Source organism: Thermobia domestica, chromosome 11 (genome assembly GCF_964235325.1).
Source record: "Thermobia domestica chromosome 11, izTheDome1.hap1.1, whole genome shotgun sequence".
NCBI classification, from domain to species: Eukaryota; Metazoa; Arthropoda; class Insecta; order Zygentoma; family Lepismatidae; genus Thermobia; species Thermobia domestica.
This window is the reverse complement of record NC_137464.1, coordinates 262,955,131-262,970,839: the sequence shown is the minus strand read 5'-3', so window position 1 is coordinate 262,970,839 and position 15,709 is coordinate 262,955,131. Positions and strand designations below refer to the sequence as shown.

The window sequence follows — 15,709 nt, the reverse complement described above, 5'->3', positions numbered from 1 at the left end:
TAATCAAATTTAAATATATGTGTAATAGCTAAGTGAAAATGTGAATATATTTTACGGGATATTTTGTAAGGTAAGCGCCCCACCATTAAGCTACTGTGCCCTCATGATTTTATGATATGCAAGTCATTCTACAATATACTACAATAATAAATGTTGTTCTCATATTGTTATATCACACCCTTCGTGTACCTCTCGTGATACGGAGGGATTCTCGTAATTTCTAGATAAAATTTTAAAAAAATACGGCATAAAGTTTGTACAATTTACGAAACGAGACGAGGAAAAACTTCCGAGAATTGAGACGAGACCTGAAAATAGTCTTCGAGAATCGAGACGAGACGGAAGTCCTACAAAAGTTTACAACACAAGACGGCTGTTTCCTCCCACATTATCATTTCACCATGGCTTCCATAATCATTCACTTGCCTTAATCATCCGTCTCGTCTCTTTTTCTTTCAGTTTAACGTTCCATTATTTCGGCCGTTAGGCTAAGGGAGACGGATGATTAAGGCAAGTGAACGATTATGGAAGTCTTGGTGAAATGATAATGTGGAAGGAAACAGAAGTACCCCGAAAAAATTCACGGACACGATGTTGTCCACTGCAAACTAACTTGGCCGAATATTGAACCAGGGACCTCGCGCACCAGAAATAATCTCCCTACCACTATGCCACTGTGTTCCCCTCTCGTTTCGTTTCACCTTGTGGGCAGCACTAATCACTAATCAACAGAAATAGAAAGGAAATGAAGACTTCTTTTCTCCTACTTTTTCATTATTCAGAAACGAAAAATCCTCAGAGTATCGAGGTTCAGTAGTAAATGACTCTCTTACGATATCCCGTGTGCGATATCCGGTGGTTGGGTTCCCTAGTTCGATCCCCGCTCGCGCCGTGTGGACTTTGTGGTGGACAAACACCGTGCTCGTGGGTTTTCTAGGGGTTCTCCCGTTTCCTCCCACTTTCTTCATTTCACAATTTCATTCATTATTCATCATCACCGTCTCCTTTAGCCTAACCGGGTTAACCGTGTGACGTAAAACTCAAAGATTTCATTTCATTTTTTTTCTCTCTTACGATATCTATAAACGAGGCTCACAAAGTGTAAAATTGCCAAACTCTAGAGATAACAATAGGGGCAGGTCTTGTAAAGAAAAATGTCTCAGGTTTCATGTCATAAATTCACTGTCTCTGGCTATATATAGAAATTTGTCATAAACTGTTCCGAAAAGAAGGAAACAAAAGATGTAATCCTCTTTTTTCGACAGCTTCTCTTGTGTACCGTATGAAAAATAGAGAAGAGAGGAAAGAAGAGGTTGATATATCGCTTGTGTCGTGCACTTGACGTATTGAGTAGTTTAGTGTGGCAGACAGCGCTTAAGGAGATTGTCAATTTGTTCCCCCACTTCTTTCCTTCTCCCACTTCTCCTTAGTTATTAATGTGAAATCCATACACACACAATTTTTTCTTCTTCTTCCGGTGTACCATTTCTTTCTTTGAAGCTTTTGACACGCCTCACTGACTCAATTTGGATATAATGCATTCGGAAGTAAACCAACCGAGGTATTCCATCATTTATGAGTATAGACTGCGTCGTATTTGAACAGTTTTTTTTTTTTTTTTTTTTAATATATTTGCTTTCGGGTGGCCGTATAGCACTGTAAAATAAAAAAAATGTAACAGTCAAAAGAAAAATCGAATTCAACATTCAACTCAATTTTTCCGTCCGTTCTTATGTGTAGACATTTCACGAAAACACCTTTCAAAAGTTCAGATCCAAATTCTATACCTTACCAGTGGCGGCTCAAAAGGGAACAAAGATCACTTTAATAATAATAATAATAATAATAATAATAATAATAATAATAATAATAATAATAATAATAATAATAATAATAATAATAATAATAATAATAATAATAATAATAATAATAATAAATTTTACGCAACAAAGTTCGGAAGGAAAGCTTCAGAAAGCTCTGTACAGCAATTAGTGTATTAGTTAAGTTTTATTCCTTTTGACTTGTATGCAGGTTGATTCAGTTATATTGAGCCAAATTCAATGTACAACTATCGCCATGAGATTACAAGGCGAGCAACGGTATCTTGTTACTCACGCACCAACCATAGGCCAAATCTGTCTTCAACATTGGGGGTGATGGGTAAGACCTTTTTTTTTTTTTTTTTTTTTGGTTAAGCGATATTCAAAATATTTATGAAGTTGAAAAAACAATACTGTGGAAGTGGACAAATAGGGGGGTAGAGTTGTCTTCAACATTTGGAGACGGGCAGATTTGAAGCTTAGTCTGGGGGAGGGAGAGATGAGACTTATAGTACAGTAGATGAATCTGATTTCTGAGGTGAACCTGTTGTATATTATACAGCAAGGGACATCAACTTCATCTCAAGTTTCTTTGTGCCAGTCAGCCACAAATCATCACATTTCTCTCCCAAAAAACACATTTCAAATCGGATTATTGGAGGGCAGTCCCCGCAAGTTCCAAGATTGAAGGAGAGATGTCCGCCTCATCCTCCCGGGATTTGCGCCAATGGCACCAACGATAGCTACAATCTCCAAGCCAACTACAGAGTAGCCCACAATACGAGAAATTTCTTCTCTCGGAAACAAGGCGGAAGTCGAGGTAAGAGTACTGGCTGCAATGAAATTCCGCACACTTTTCCGGTTTTATCAGTTTTTACCTGATAAGCCAATAACAAGCTGTCAGAATGTGCAGGATTGCGCAGAGAAAAATTAAGCAATGTTTGTCAGATGGAAAATATTTTCTCTTCGGGTATGTAAATCTGTAAGAAAAAGAGCAGACTAAAATTACTAGGACGAAGCTAATTTAGAAAATACAGAGGAATTAACACATAAGGATAGAGAAACTGTGTACTATATTCGAAAAAAAAAAAAAAAACACCAGTTCTTCCGAGAAATATTAGAGGCTGCTTCAGTGAATGGTTGAAAGAGAAGTTGAGTTCAGTTATGATGTAGAAAAGTTTCTATTTATAAATAAAGAAAGTAAGATTATCGTCCTAACTTGTGCGAGTAACATTAGGTACGAACAATGATAGCATTTACTGTGCATAGTCGTAGTGTATGTAATAAAACTTATAGATAGCTACATAATACTGTTTGTAATTATATATTCTAACTAGATTTAGGAAGGTGATTTAAGATATATATTGACAGATGCCATATTATTAATAAGTAAATCGTCTAATTTTGCAAGGATTATATTGGAATGCAGTGTAATTAGTGTAAGGAAGTAGTTTACTCACATCGTTGTATTATACTAATAATATTGTAATTTAAGTTTATTGTATCGCACATATTATTGTAACAAGTATCCTATTATATGAGCGGGGAAAACAGACTTTAATGACATATCTTAATAAATTTACCAAAGCGAAGCTTTACGACAATGGAGGAAATTATCCACTTTGATTTTCAACTGTCAATTTTTCCATAAAACTTGGCTAGTAATGGGAAGTATGTATACTATATTACTATTATTGTTATAAACATTGAGAATGTCATCATAGTTGTTTGCTTCGTTTTATTTAGGTTTCCACCTAGACTATGGGCTTCAGAACCCTCAGTAGCTCCTCGAACGACAAATAGGGCGGAAGCATTTCATAAACGTTATAATGAATAATTCTATTCATTGGGTCCAGATATTTATCAAGTGATCTCATCTTTGTTGATGATATAATCAGAAACAAAATTGAAATTAAGATCAATTGCGAAAGGAGATAACAATACACAAAGAAAGGAAAATATAAAGAAACATAACTTCATATTAAGCAGTGGCGTAGCACACTTTTGCGCCCCCCCCCCCCGCAAAGTATAGAGAAGGGGCCCCACTTGTAAAGCCGACAGAAGTAAGGTTGAAGTTCTACTTCTTTAAAACTTTATTCATCGCAAGACTTCAGGGCCCCCTATACCTCGGCCCCCCCGCACTGCGGGGGTTGCGGGGGCAGCTGCTACGCCACTGTATTAAAGCAATATGAAATGCTTAAAGGTGATACATGTTCAGAGGATGAGACCAGAAAATTTTAACATTTAGATTGTAAATTGAGGTATCATGACTTCATGTATCTACTGATCAAATTATATTTAGTTAATCCTCAATATAATATGAATTTTATTTCTAATTTCAGTTTCTATCCTAGTCTGAAGGAAAACCTTGTTTGCGCACAGATTTTATATCTACCATTGTGGCAAGGTTGGACAAAAATCTGTATTCAAAAAGGTCAACAGATATTTGTGCGCAATTCGGGATCTATAGTTGCTCCAAGAGTACTTTTTTTCAAATTTGAAACAAGACATGATAATTCTCGTATCTTTTTAGAGGGAGACGGTATTTCGTGAGGTTTGTAGGCAATGGTGGTTCACCCAAGTCTTAGATCTGTAACACTGTTTTAGTGTTAACATAATTTATAATATAAGAAACTATAAATTGATAAACTAATTCTACGAAGATAATGAAGAATATATTTTTCGACGTTAAAAGATGTGCAAATCATTAAATAATACTCTCCAATAATAAATATGGTTTCAATGTTGTTATATTTACTACTCTTCGTGGATTTGTGACGCAGAGGGATTCTGATAACTTCTACATTTAAGGAGGAAAATCAGGACATTTAAATTTGTACAGAAGTTCACAAAACGTGACGAGATAAATTTGGAGGGGATACCAAAAAAGTCTTTCCGAGAATCGAGACAACGTGAGAAAGAATTCTTTGAGAAATGAGACGCGACAGAGGTTGTACAAAAATTACGAGACCGCGAGACCAGAAAACGTTATTTCTCGTCTCGTCTTGTCTCAGAAGCAATACTATAGTGCTGCCAAAATGTCTTGATCCGTGACAAAAATGCGAACTAAAGGTCACACCCACGCGTTGAACCAATAAACATTCAGCTGTTGCTAAGTGAAAGAGCGGATGACGAATGGGAGTGGAGTTTCTCCAGCCGATAACAGCGCTGGATCTGAAGACTAGGTGTCAAGTCAATGTTCCACATCTATAGTTAACTATCAATTATTATAGGTTATTAATGACATTCTTTTTGACTCGACCATAAAAATTCGCTTTTGTCTATATTCTAGAATGTTTTGTATTCATGCAAGTCATATATATATATATATATATATATATATATATATATATATATATATATATATATATATATATATATATATATATATGGGGGTGTACAGGGCGTCCCATAAAAATATGTTCGGTCTTTACCGAGCGACATAGCTCAAGTGGTAGAGCGTTGGCTTCGCATTCGGGAGGTCGTTGGTTCGAATCCCGCTGCCGACCATCCTGATTGAGGTTTTCCAGGTCCTGGCCGATACCTTCCCAAATCCTTTCCATTACTATTATTGTTGTTGGATTCCAGTGTAAAATGGCCTCGGAGCTATATCTGGTGATTATTAAATAAATAAATAAAAATAAATCAGTCATAGACTTTTTGTTTTGTTACAAAATGTGTAAATGATTTGTGGAAAAGACTAACTGTAAGTCTATTCCATGTCATTTCCTTTGTTAATTTATTCTATTAGACATCTAAATATGTCGATGAATACCTTAACCAAAAAATGAAATCTTTCAGTTTAACGTCCCACGATTGTGCCCTTTAGGCTAAGGGAGACACGATCATTAAAGTAAGTGAATGATGATGGAAGAACAGGCGGAATGAGAAAGTAGGAGGAAAATGGGGAGAACTCATTTCCCGGCCCTGGGGTGCATATGAATGGTGGGAAGTGTTATATTTTTTTCTGGGGAGTCTGGATATTTTTTGATTGATTTCCTTTTAGTTAAAATCTTTCATGAACATTGCCATAAAGAGCTCTGCTGTGGTAAACTATAACAATACAATAAGTTGGGGCTGCCCTAGCTCAGTCGGTACACGGCTGACTGAAACGCAAGAGAAACGGGTTCAAACCCGAGTCCAAGGTTAAAGATAAGTTGCTGTAATGAATATTCTCAACATATGTAATCGTAACATTATATGTATACGTTAAACAACTCACATGATGCAATATGATTGCAAGAGGCAATTATATTATCAACACGTTACTTAAAGAAAATACTTCATTCATACAAATTAAAATGGAAAAAAAATCATAAAAGCAAATAATTTTAATGTTCTTGCGGAAAGATCTTGCAAGAATTTTGTTGTGAACATAAACTCTAAAGTAACTAACTTAAGTGTATTGCTTTGTTGCCTTTGCACAAACACATTTGAAACGGTGTCAGGGGCGGATCCAGGGGGGGGGGGCGATCGGGGCGATCGCCCCCCCCAGAAGAGGAAACTTTCTTATTTTATGTATATAAATACAACCCATCCAAAAGTTTGGAGCCCTTAAATATAGCAGTATGACAACCCACCGCCCCCCCAGAAGTCTATCCTGGATCCGCCCCTGTGTCAGCCTAGATGCGACAGGAACTGTTAACTGTCCTATGAGCGACCGATTCAATCTGTTAACTGGACTATGAGTCACCGATTCGTTCATATTAAGAATGGCGTTGGTTGGGAATAGCTAATCAGATGTAAGGGATCTCAAAAGCTGTATTTTATTATTGAAATGTTTTTCGCATTTTATTCATAGAGTCTTAGGAAGTCTAACAAGTAGATAGTTTGCGAAACTCTTACACGTTTAACTTTTCCAAAATGAAATATATTGCTTTGCTTAGTGAGTAATTAGATTTGAATTAAATTAAGTACAGAAAGCAGAGCTTTCGACGAAAGGGGATATTACAATTGGATTTTAATATTTAATTACATACGAATGCACTTTTCATGGAAATAACTCTGTTGTCTCGTTAAGTTATTTGATACGTTTTATGTCAAATCTAACTCAAAATTAAGATAATTTTTATTTGCACTTACAGTTGAGGGTAAATATATTTGGCGAACAGTATCACTGACACGTACATTTTCATAGCAAGGTTGTTCGGACGCTAATAACGCCAGAGGCAAACATATTTTACAAGAGGAAATCTTATCATCTTCCATAATCTCATTGTAATTAATCGGTCGCTCATATGACATAACAGTTCCTGTCGCTAATAGGACTGTCGCTTTTAGGACTAATTCTTTGAAACAATCAATTATGTTTTAGAGGTTAGAAATTTTAACTTCCATCTCAATGTTTCAATTGCTTATTATTTTTTGATAATGGCAAACGAGAAATATTTATTTTATTTTGTTTCTATCAAACTAAAAACCTTGTGAGTGCGCCGCACCCACAGGATTATTTGTGTGGGTGCTCGAGCCCCGGAGCGCCCACGTAGTCGGCGCGTATGAAGAACAGCAAGACTTTCATAGGGTCTTGCTATAGACAGACATGTAAATGTAGTATTTTAATATATAGAATCTTGGGGGGAGTTTGTGGCAAATTAGGGTAAGTGATAGATGATATGAAATGCAAATATTTTTTCTTACAATTCCGTATCCGAGTACGTCTCATTGTGGGTTCACAAGCTTTAAAAGTTGCCAGCTTGCAATAGATTTTGTAATTCACATTAAAGCAAAGCGCCTGAAATGTCCATCAGCCCGCTGTACGTAGTTCCTTTACTGGTTGCCTTTCACAAGGATAATAACCTAGTGGCAATATTAACCTAATAGGGCCAAACCGGCGTCTAAAATGTGGAGTTTTTTGGGGGGGGGGATTTGAATAAGAACTGGCAAATCTACACAAAATTTGGAATCAAGCAGCGAAAATGTCACGTTTCTAGCACTTGTGGTTTTCGAAATCCCATTGTCAAAAGGATTGCAGACAAACATATAAACCTAGCATTTTGTAGATAGCTTAAATTACTTTTGTCCTTCAGAAAACTGGTGGAGGTCTAGGTTCCCCCAGCCTCGCGCTAGATGCGCCACAGTACACCAATAATATTGTAGACTTTAATAACGTAGTAGCTTTTTTTTTTCTTTTTTTTAATGAAAAATAAAGAAAAGTGGGGGTGATCGTAGAGACAAAGTTCTTGGAATTACAGGTGCGCGGCAGTTGTTCGTTGTGTTAAATGCACGTCTGAATCCTCGGAACATCCACCAATTTCATGTGAAGTCACGACTTCGCAGACAAGCTTTTGGTTTCTCTTCCGAGATTTTTATCAAAGATTTCTTTTCTTTACTTTCTTTTGATTATTTCCACGCAGCATAGCCTTCTTCATTCATAGTACGTACGCATTCACACACACACAATATCACCAAGCGACCCAGTTTCTCCGCTGTCGGAATAACCTATATCTCTGCTGTTTCACCTTGCTTCCAATTCATCCATTGTAAGAGAGTTTCTCTATAGTCACACGGAGGCAGGTGGTTGACCTTCGCAACATCTTGTTGTTATGGATATCTGGCAACGTTGAGCGGGGGACGGGGACATCTCACAAAACAGTAGTTTTGTCTATTAACGAACGTGCGTGCATCAGTCTTCAGCAAGAATGCGTTTGCGTGCGACGCTGTGAGGTGTGTGTATGTATGTTCAATCTGCTGGAATCAGCGGTGTCGAGAAACGAAGGGAAAGGGGAGGGAACGTCTGTGTAAATGGTTAGCTTAGCAGTATATGTAATGTAGTAGTGCACGCTCTCACCTCACCTGAACAACAAATACCTACAAGTCTCCGAAGGGTTGCAGATTACGTTGCCCAGGGTTGCCACGATACTTGAGAAAAAATATCAAGAACATTGTAATTTTATTTTATTTTTTTAAAAGTAAGACCCTATGTTTTCGAGTGTATTCTGGAATTAACAAACCTATATCACATAAATTTTAGAATTTTTGCTGTATCTCAAACTCGTGCACTTTGTTACCCATTATCATTTTAAGTATTCTACTTACTACAGACATCTTTTGCAGCAAATTGAAACTTATAATAATGCGCTCAAGTTCTTGTCTTGACGCAGGAATTATTCATTTTAACCCTGGAAGTACTGCCTGGGATTTGTATGACCTCTAACTACATTTTAAATCTATCCTATGGATTAATTTTTCTAGAGTGATGGATGATACATAATATAAATTCAGGTCCCAATCTTGGCTTCTGAAAACATTGTTCATAATTTCAATACATGAGAGACCAGTTTAACCGAATTTAATGGGACTAATAGTGCTTCGATTAAACCGGAATAGACAATTTTTTTGATATACAGTACCAAGGCCGGATACAGGATTTTCTGACGGGGGGTGCACCAATAACTACCAGTATATTTGAATTAAATTTAAATTTTTAAAATGCCTTTAGGTATCTGTGGTGTGAAGTGTCTGTTCTCGGAAAAATCCTTTTCCTTCAACCTTCAGAAAATTGACTTCGCTTTTGTGTAGCTTCCATCAGACTGCGCCATAGAATACAATACTGTGTGCGCAAATACAATTTGATCAATATTTTCATTAACTCTTTATTAAAAGACCTAAAAAATACAATTTATTTATTTATTTGTCTCATCATGTCTCGTAACACTAATATTATATAATTTTCTCGGAGGCTACGGTGGCTAAGTGATAGTAGTAGAACGCTATCCTTTGGTGCGTGGGGCTTCTGGTTCGATCCCAGCAGGGGCGATCGCCCCCTTCCCCAGAAGAGGAAACTTTCTTATTTTATATATATAAATAAAATCCATCTCCCAGAGTTTGGAGCCCTTAAAAGTTATAGCATTATGACAACCCACCGCCCTCCCAGAAGTCGGTCCTGGATCCGCCCCTGGCCCAGATCGCTTCAAGTGGGCTTTATGATGAACAAGTTCCGTGTGCATTGTTTTTTTTTCTTTCTAGGAATGGGCCGATTCCGATTCTCGACTCTTCGATACCGGTGGTATCGAGGAATCGTCGATTCTCGATTCTTTGCGCTACCGGGTTCGATACCGATTCCGACGAAAAAAATAGTGAAAACTCTCAAAACCATGTATTTTTATGATGGTTTATTACGAAAACTAAGAAATGTACAGATGATCTGTTTAAAGTATTAAACAAACTATAAATGACTACCTTCTGCAATGAAAAGCTACATAAATTATTTCGGACAGACGACAAAAATCACCGACGACTAATCGGTTCAAACCACTTAACCTAAATCGAACGGTCAGCATTGTTTTGTTTGGACGACAAATATTCATAATTGGTTATTTAGATAGTAGAGAGGGTTCAAATGCTTGCTTTTCTTAACAGAAATTTGAAATACAATCCAAACTTTTAGTTTTGAAGACTTTTCAAGACATAATACCGGAACTTTTCTTTTCATTCTAATTCGATATTTGCAGGTTTTGAACATTTCAGTTTCAATTTTTCATTGTTTTGAAAGAGTTTTTATTCATTTGCAATAGGCTAATAAAATGTTCTTGGATTCAAATGTGTTTTTATTGTTTTATCCAGAATTGGTATCGAGCCCGGAATCGAGAATCGTGAGTAAAATTTCAGAATCGGAATCGAAATCGAGAAATTCTGGAATCGGCCCATTCCTAGTTTTTCCGGTTCTCCCGTTTTCTACCACTTTTTCCCGGGGCGATCCCCCCCCAGAAGAGGAAACTTTCTTATTTTTATATATATAAATAAAACCCATCCCAAAGTTTGGAGCCCTTAAAATTAGCAGTATGACAACCCACCGCCCCCCCCAGAAGTCGGTCCTGGATCCGCCCCTGATTACCATCACCCCTACTTTCGTTACATAGTCGTGGGACGTTATTATTATTATTTTTTTTTAAGTATTCCTTTCGCTTCTCCCATTCTTGCTTTCCATGTTCGTATATTCCCTTAGGATGTGAATATTTTTACTTGAATATCTGGCAGGGAAACACATGCCTGAAGAGGCCTCCACACAGAAGTCAACGCCGCTACCCATGACCACACGTGCTTGCTTACCATTTTCATGCTCAACAGCATGTTTCCGTTAACCTATTAGGCATAATTGGTTAATTTATTTTTGCTATACACGGTTGTGAGTTCGATTTCCGTTCACAGCTGCATCCATTCGTATATGTTACATTAAAAAAAGCAACGAATATTTTCAACTGTCTGGTTTCCTCTACACCTTTTATTGTTCTTCTCTAAGACAAGCGCACTTTCCATTCTGCTCTGTCTGAAAATAATTATATTAAAAAAAAAAGTGCAATAAACGCAGTGAAGCATTGCTGCGTTATTATTGTTTCCCTCATAAGTAAAGGAAACGAAAAAGTAAAACTTATATTAACTCCAACCTCTGGCAACGCTGAAAAGTTCTCCCCTCCTACTTTTAGAGATTCCTTTGGCTGTTTATCGTGCACCTGGGTACGAGGCTAAAAAAGAACGGTGAAGAAGAAGAAGAAGAGAAAGACGAAAGTCTCCCATTTGCTCTACCTATGAGAAGAAACGAACCGGTGCCTTCGCTACGCTTTGCTCACCACATTGAATGCAAGAAGTCCTTTTAACATGTTTCGCACAAGGAAACATACGCTCTTTTTCCACGGAGAGTTTCACTGTTATTAGCAGACACTTGGGAACAGAAAAAGAAACAAAAGAAAGGCGAATCGCTTTGGCACGTAGTGTTTGTTGGCTTGTGTTTCTGTTTAGCCTGAATTATGCGTGATGAGTTGTGATGTTCTTCTGTTTTCTGTTTGACAACAATGTTGTCTTGTGTGAACGCAGTGCGTTGTTCGTGTTGGTGCGTATTTGTGCGTTTGAAGATCATGTGAGAAAAACGGATCACACAAATTCAAAACATTCCAAGAAGAAGACGTTCGATTTTGTTTGAAACAACATTTTGCTGAATGGAGATCAGACTTCAGGTACGTTTTCACTTGACAGTTCGTCGCTTTCAACCTGTGATGCGACGCGAAACACCTGTTGTTCGTTTATGATTGTACGCGCATGTCCCTCAAGCTTTACAAAGCCTATATATAAAAATTGTATTCCTCAAGGTATTATCCACTAAAGGAGTCTACCATATTTTTAAAAAACAATAATTTATTACTTAGATTCCGTAGAACAATATTTTCTGGGCCTGTTGAATTGTTTTGCCTTACATTTTTTAAGAAGCATAGACAGCATTCGAAACAATAACACGAATTCTGTTACAATAACGGTTCTTGATTCGTGTAGATATTCCCGTTATGTAATACAAATCTAGTTTCTTCCGAAGTTTTGTTTGTTTTGTGTATACCGTCACTGAAGTTTACAAAGGTTTCATCTCTAAGGTTACCTTACCATCAGTAATAAATTCAGGTGTGAGGTGACCGAGGGGATCCCAATTTCCCCCCCGAAAATTATGTGTTCTGTTTTTTTTTTTTTTTTTCGTTCTTTCTTTCGTGCGATATATATTTACACATGTTGGGTCCACGCTGTCCGTCCAATGACCCTGCATAGTGTAAGTCCTAATATCCATAGTTGTCTAGGTTATATAGGAGGTCTTACCTTCTAATATTTGTCTTGCAATTTTGAAAATAAAAACTTAAAAAATTTCCTCAAATGAAGTTTTTTTTTAATATAATTTCTTTTGAAAATAGTTTATTGTTACCTCACATTGTCAATAGCAGAGATATTTTCAGGGGGTAGCATAGGCGGAATTCCCCCTTCGACAGCCGTAGCTACGAAATTATTCCCGGAAACATATTATATTATGCCAGGCCGGTAACCAGCCCAAAAATGTAGGGGGAGCCCGGCTGAAGTTAGGGGGGGGGGCGATCCAACTATACTATAGTTTATAATCGTGTTATAGTTGATTTGCAAGCCTACCGATAAAATGTTAGGGGGCTAGCAAAAATTTAGGGGGGGCGGCCCGCTAGACCCCCCTGGATACGGGCCTGTATTGTGCTCAATATAATTCACAATATTGTCGTAATACTCCTCCCCCCTCCCCCATGTGTATTGAAATTCCCCAGCAACATTGGTCAATAGTGTTACTTACGAGCCGAGGTGACCAGTGGCGGCTTTAGCGGGTAGGCCCAAAAAATTTTAAAAAATATATAAAGGCTAAAAGATACAATAGAGTAAATATATTTTCCACTATTTATAATAATGGTAGATAGTTATTTAACAAACAGCATCAACCACTACTGTAAAAGTAATTTCTAGTGTCATTAATCAATCAAATGTGTGTATGTATCCATAAGCGAGGGAGCGGGTCTACCCAAAATTAAAATTCTCAAGCCGCCCCTGGAGGTGACAAGAGTTTTCTCATCTTGTCTCGTAAATTGTGTAGATGACACGTTTCGATTCTCGAAAAAAAAATCTTCCAGTTTAACGTTCCACGATTATATCCTTTAAGCTGAGGAAAACGGATGCTTAAGGTAAGTGAATGACGATGAAAGAATTAGTGGAATAAGAATGCGCGAGGTAGCGGGAGTACACAGACACTATGTTGTTTGTCACAAGCTTACTAAGTCGGGGATAGAGGCAGGAACGATTGATAATGATTTTGCAGGGTACTTTTAATACTGATATTATGTGTATAATCGGGAAATATATATTTGTGGTAAATTTCATAGGAAAAGAATTATAAATACAAAATTTAGAATGATTAAAACAAAATGTTACTAAATGGACAAGAAAATTTTATTTTCGTTTTATTGTTCTTATTTACTGCTCTTTTAACATGAACTTTTGCCACATAGATGTCTTTGCCGATTATATACGTACTACCATTGTAAGAAATACCGGGCGAATTCGTTATCAATAGACATGCGACAATAATTTTGGACATGAGTGTACTTGGTTTTTGAAAGTGCTATTTGTAGAATTCTACACTTAATATTAGAAACTTCAAATGTTATAGCTATTAAAACGCTAGAAAAAGTATATATTTGTGGCCAGACCTTTCGACAGTGATATGTCGTAAACCAGTGCTAGGATAGCGCCTTTTTCGCTGGTCGATTCCAAATTTTGTGTAAATTTGCCAATTCTCATTCAAATTTTGAAAATAACTTGTCTTTATTTTTGTATTCCACATTTTAGACTTAGGCCCTATTAGTTTAATATTGCAACTATTGCATCTACCCTTGTGAAAGGCAACCAGTAGAGGAGCGACGTATAGCGGGTTGATGGACATTTCAGGCGTTTTGCTTTAATCTGAATGACAACATCTATTACAAGCTAGCAACTTCGAAGGCTTTTGGATCCACAATGAGGCGTATTCGAATATGGAATTACAAGAAAAAATATTTGCATTTGGTATCATCTATCGCTTATCCAAGTTTTCCACAAACTCACCTCCACATTCTACGTATTAAAGTACTACATTTATATGTTTGTCTATAGCGATTCACTCCCTTTGAGAGTCTTCCTGTACTTTACTTGTGTGGGACTGGCACAGATATAGTCAGAAGTGGGAAGGAGATTCACGCTCATATTAGAACTGTGCACTGTGTAAATAGCGCAGCTTCAGCTAGTAAGTATTAATTTAAAAAGATATATTTCACCCTGATTCCTTAATCAGTGTTCATACCCACACGAACATACGGGTCGTTCACAGCATTGAACTATTTGTAATTGATTTTCAACGTATATATGAAATGTAAAGATAAGTGGTGTTGTAAGCAGACTCATTAAATGTGTCATGTCTGGAAAATGGGGCGAGAATTGTCATTGTCTCGTCTCGAATTCAAAAATGTTTTCTCGTCTCGGGAGCAACACTAATTGTCAAGTTGTCCAATACGATCTCCGAATTTCCCCAAGAGTGTTTCTTCCAAGCATACTTTTGTGGGGGCAAATCTTACAGGAACAACTGTCACATGTCACTGTTGTGGCCCCGCATAGTATAGTCGCTCACCCTTTTCCTTCTAGTGGGAGCAGTCCGAAGTTCGATTCCCGGTGGGGATACTTGATCGGAAAGGTGTAAAACTTTTTAGCAATTATCCTGACTGTTTTTTTTTCTAGGTTTCCCTCACTTACAGGTAAATGTTGGGATGGTACCTAACATATAGGTTCTAGGCAATTTCCTTCGCTTCCCTGGTTAATGTGATCACCGGGGGACATCATTCCACATGCACCACGGGCTAAAATGGCCATAGATCCCAAGGGCCCAGAAATGTAATTCCTACATCCTACAGGGAGTCACGGTGCCTCAGTCGTTGAGCGCTTACCTCTGGTGCGTGGGGTCCGTGGGTTTTCTCGGGGTGCTCCTGTTTCCTCCCACTTTCTCATTCCACCAATTCTTCCATTAGGATTCACTTCCCTCAATCATCGTGTCTTTATCCTAAAAGGTCATAATCGTGAAACGTTAAACTGAAATATTTCATTTCATTTTTCCTACATCCTGTATGTCCTTTTTGTGTAGGACAGACCTTTTTCAGCCAATGCAGTAACGGATCTAGTCCGGGGTTGGGGACCCTAGGCCCCTCAGTTTTTAGAGTCAAAAAAACAATTTAAGCTATTCATTTATATTTTTTTGAAAGTGTATAATAAACTCATGGTTTACCTATCATAGTCTGGATTCTGGCGCCCCCGCCCCGCTTCCACTTTTTATCATCTAGATCCGCCTCTGAGCTAGTGCTCCAACCTTAAAGTTTGATTCCTCCTTCCTCGACCAAAATATTCCGCGAAAAAAATGCCTGCCTACAAATTTTTGTTTTACGCCCGTTCTGAAATGAAATAAAATCTTTCAATTTAATGGTCCATGATTAATGCTCTGGAGACTAATGGAGACAGGTGATTAAGGCAAGAGAATGACGATGGAAAATTCGGTGCAGTAAAAATGTGGGAGGAAACGGAGTACCCTGACAAAACCTACG

General features: G+C 37.5%; 1 protein-coding gene across 3 annotated transcripts in view; it reads left to right on the top strand.

The window, feature by feature from the left end:
- wake (ankyrin repeat and fibronectin type III domain containing protein wide awake) overlaps positions 1-15,709 on the top strand; it is an 865,293-nt gene that overhangs the window by 655,603 nt on the left and 193,981 nt on the right. Inside the window, exon 1 of one of the 3 annotated variants that reach the window (XM_081732240.1) lies at positions 11,312-11,770. The exons of the other annotated variants lie outside the window; for them this stretch is intronic. The gene's annotated coding sequence lies outside the window, so the exon portion shown is untranslated. Of the gene's footprint in view, positions 1-11,311; positions 11,771-15,709 lie in introns of those variants that run through there. 3 annotated transcript variants of the gene reach the window in all.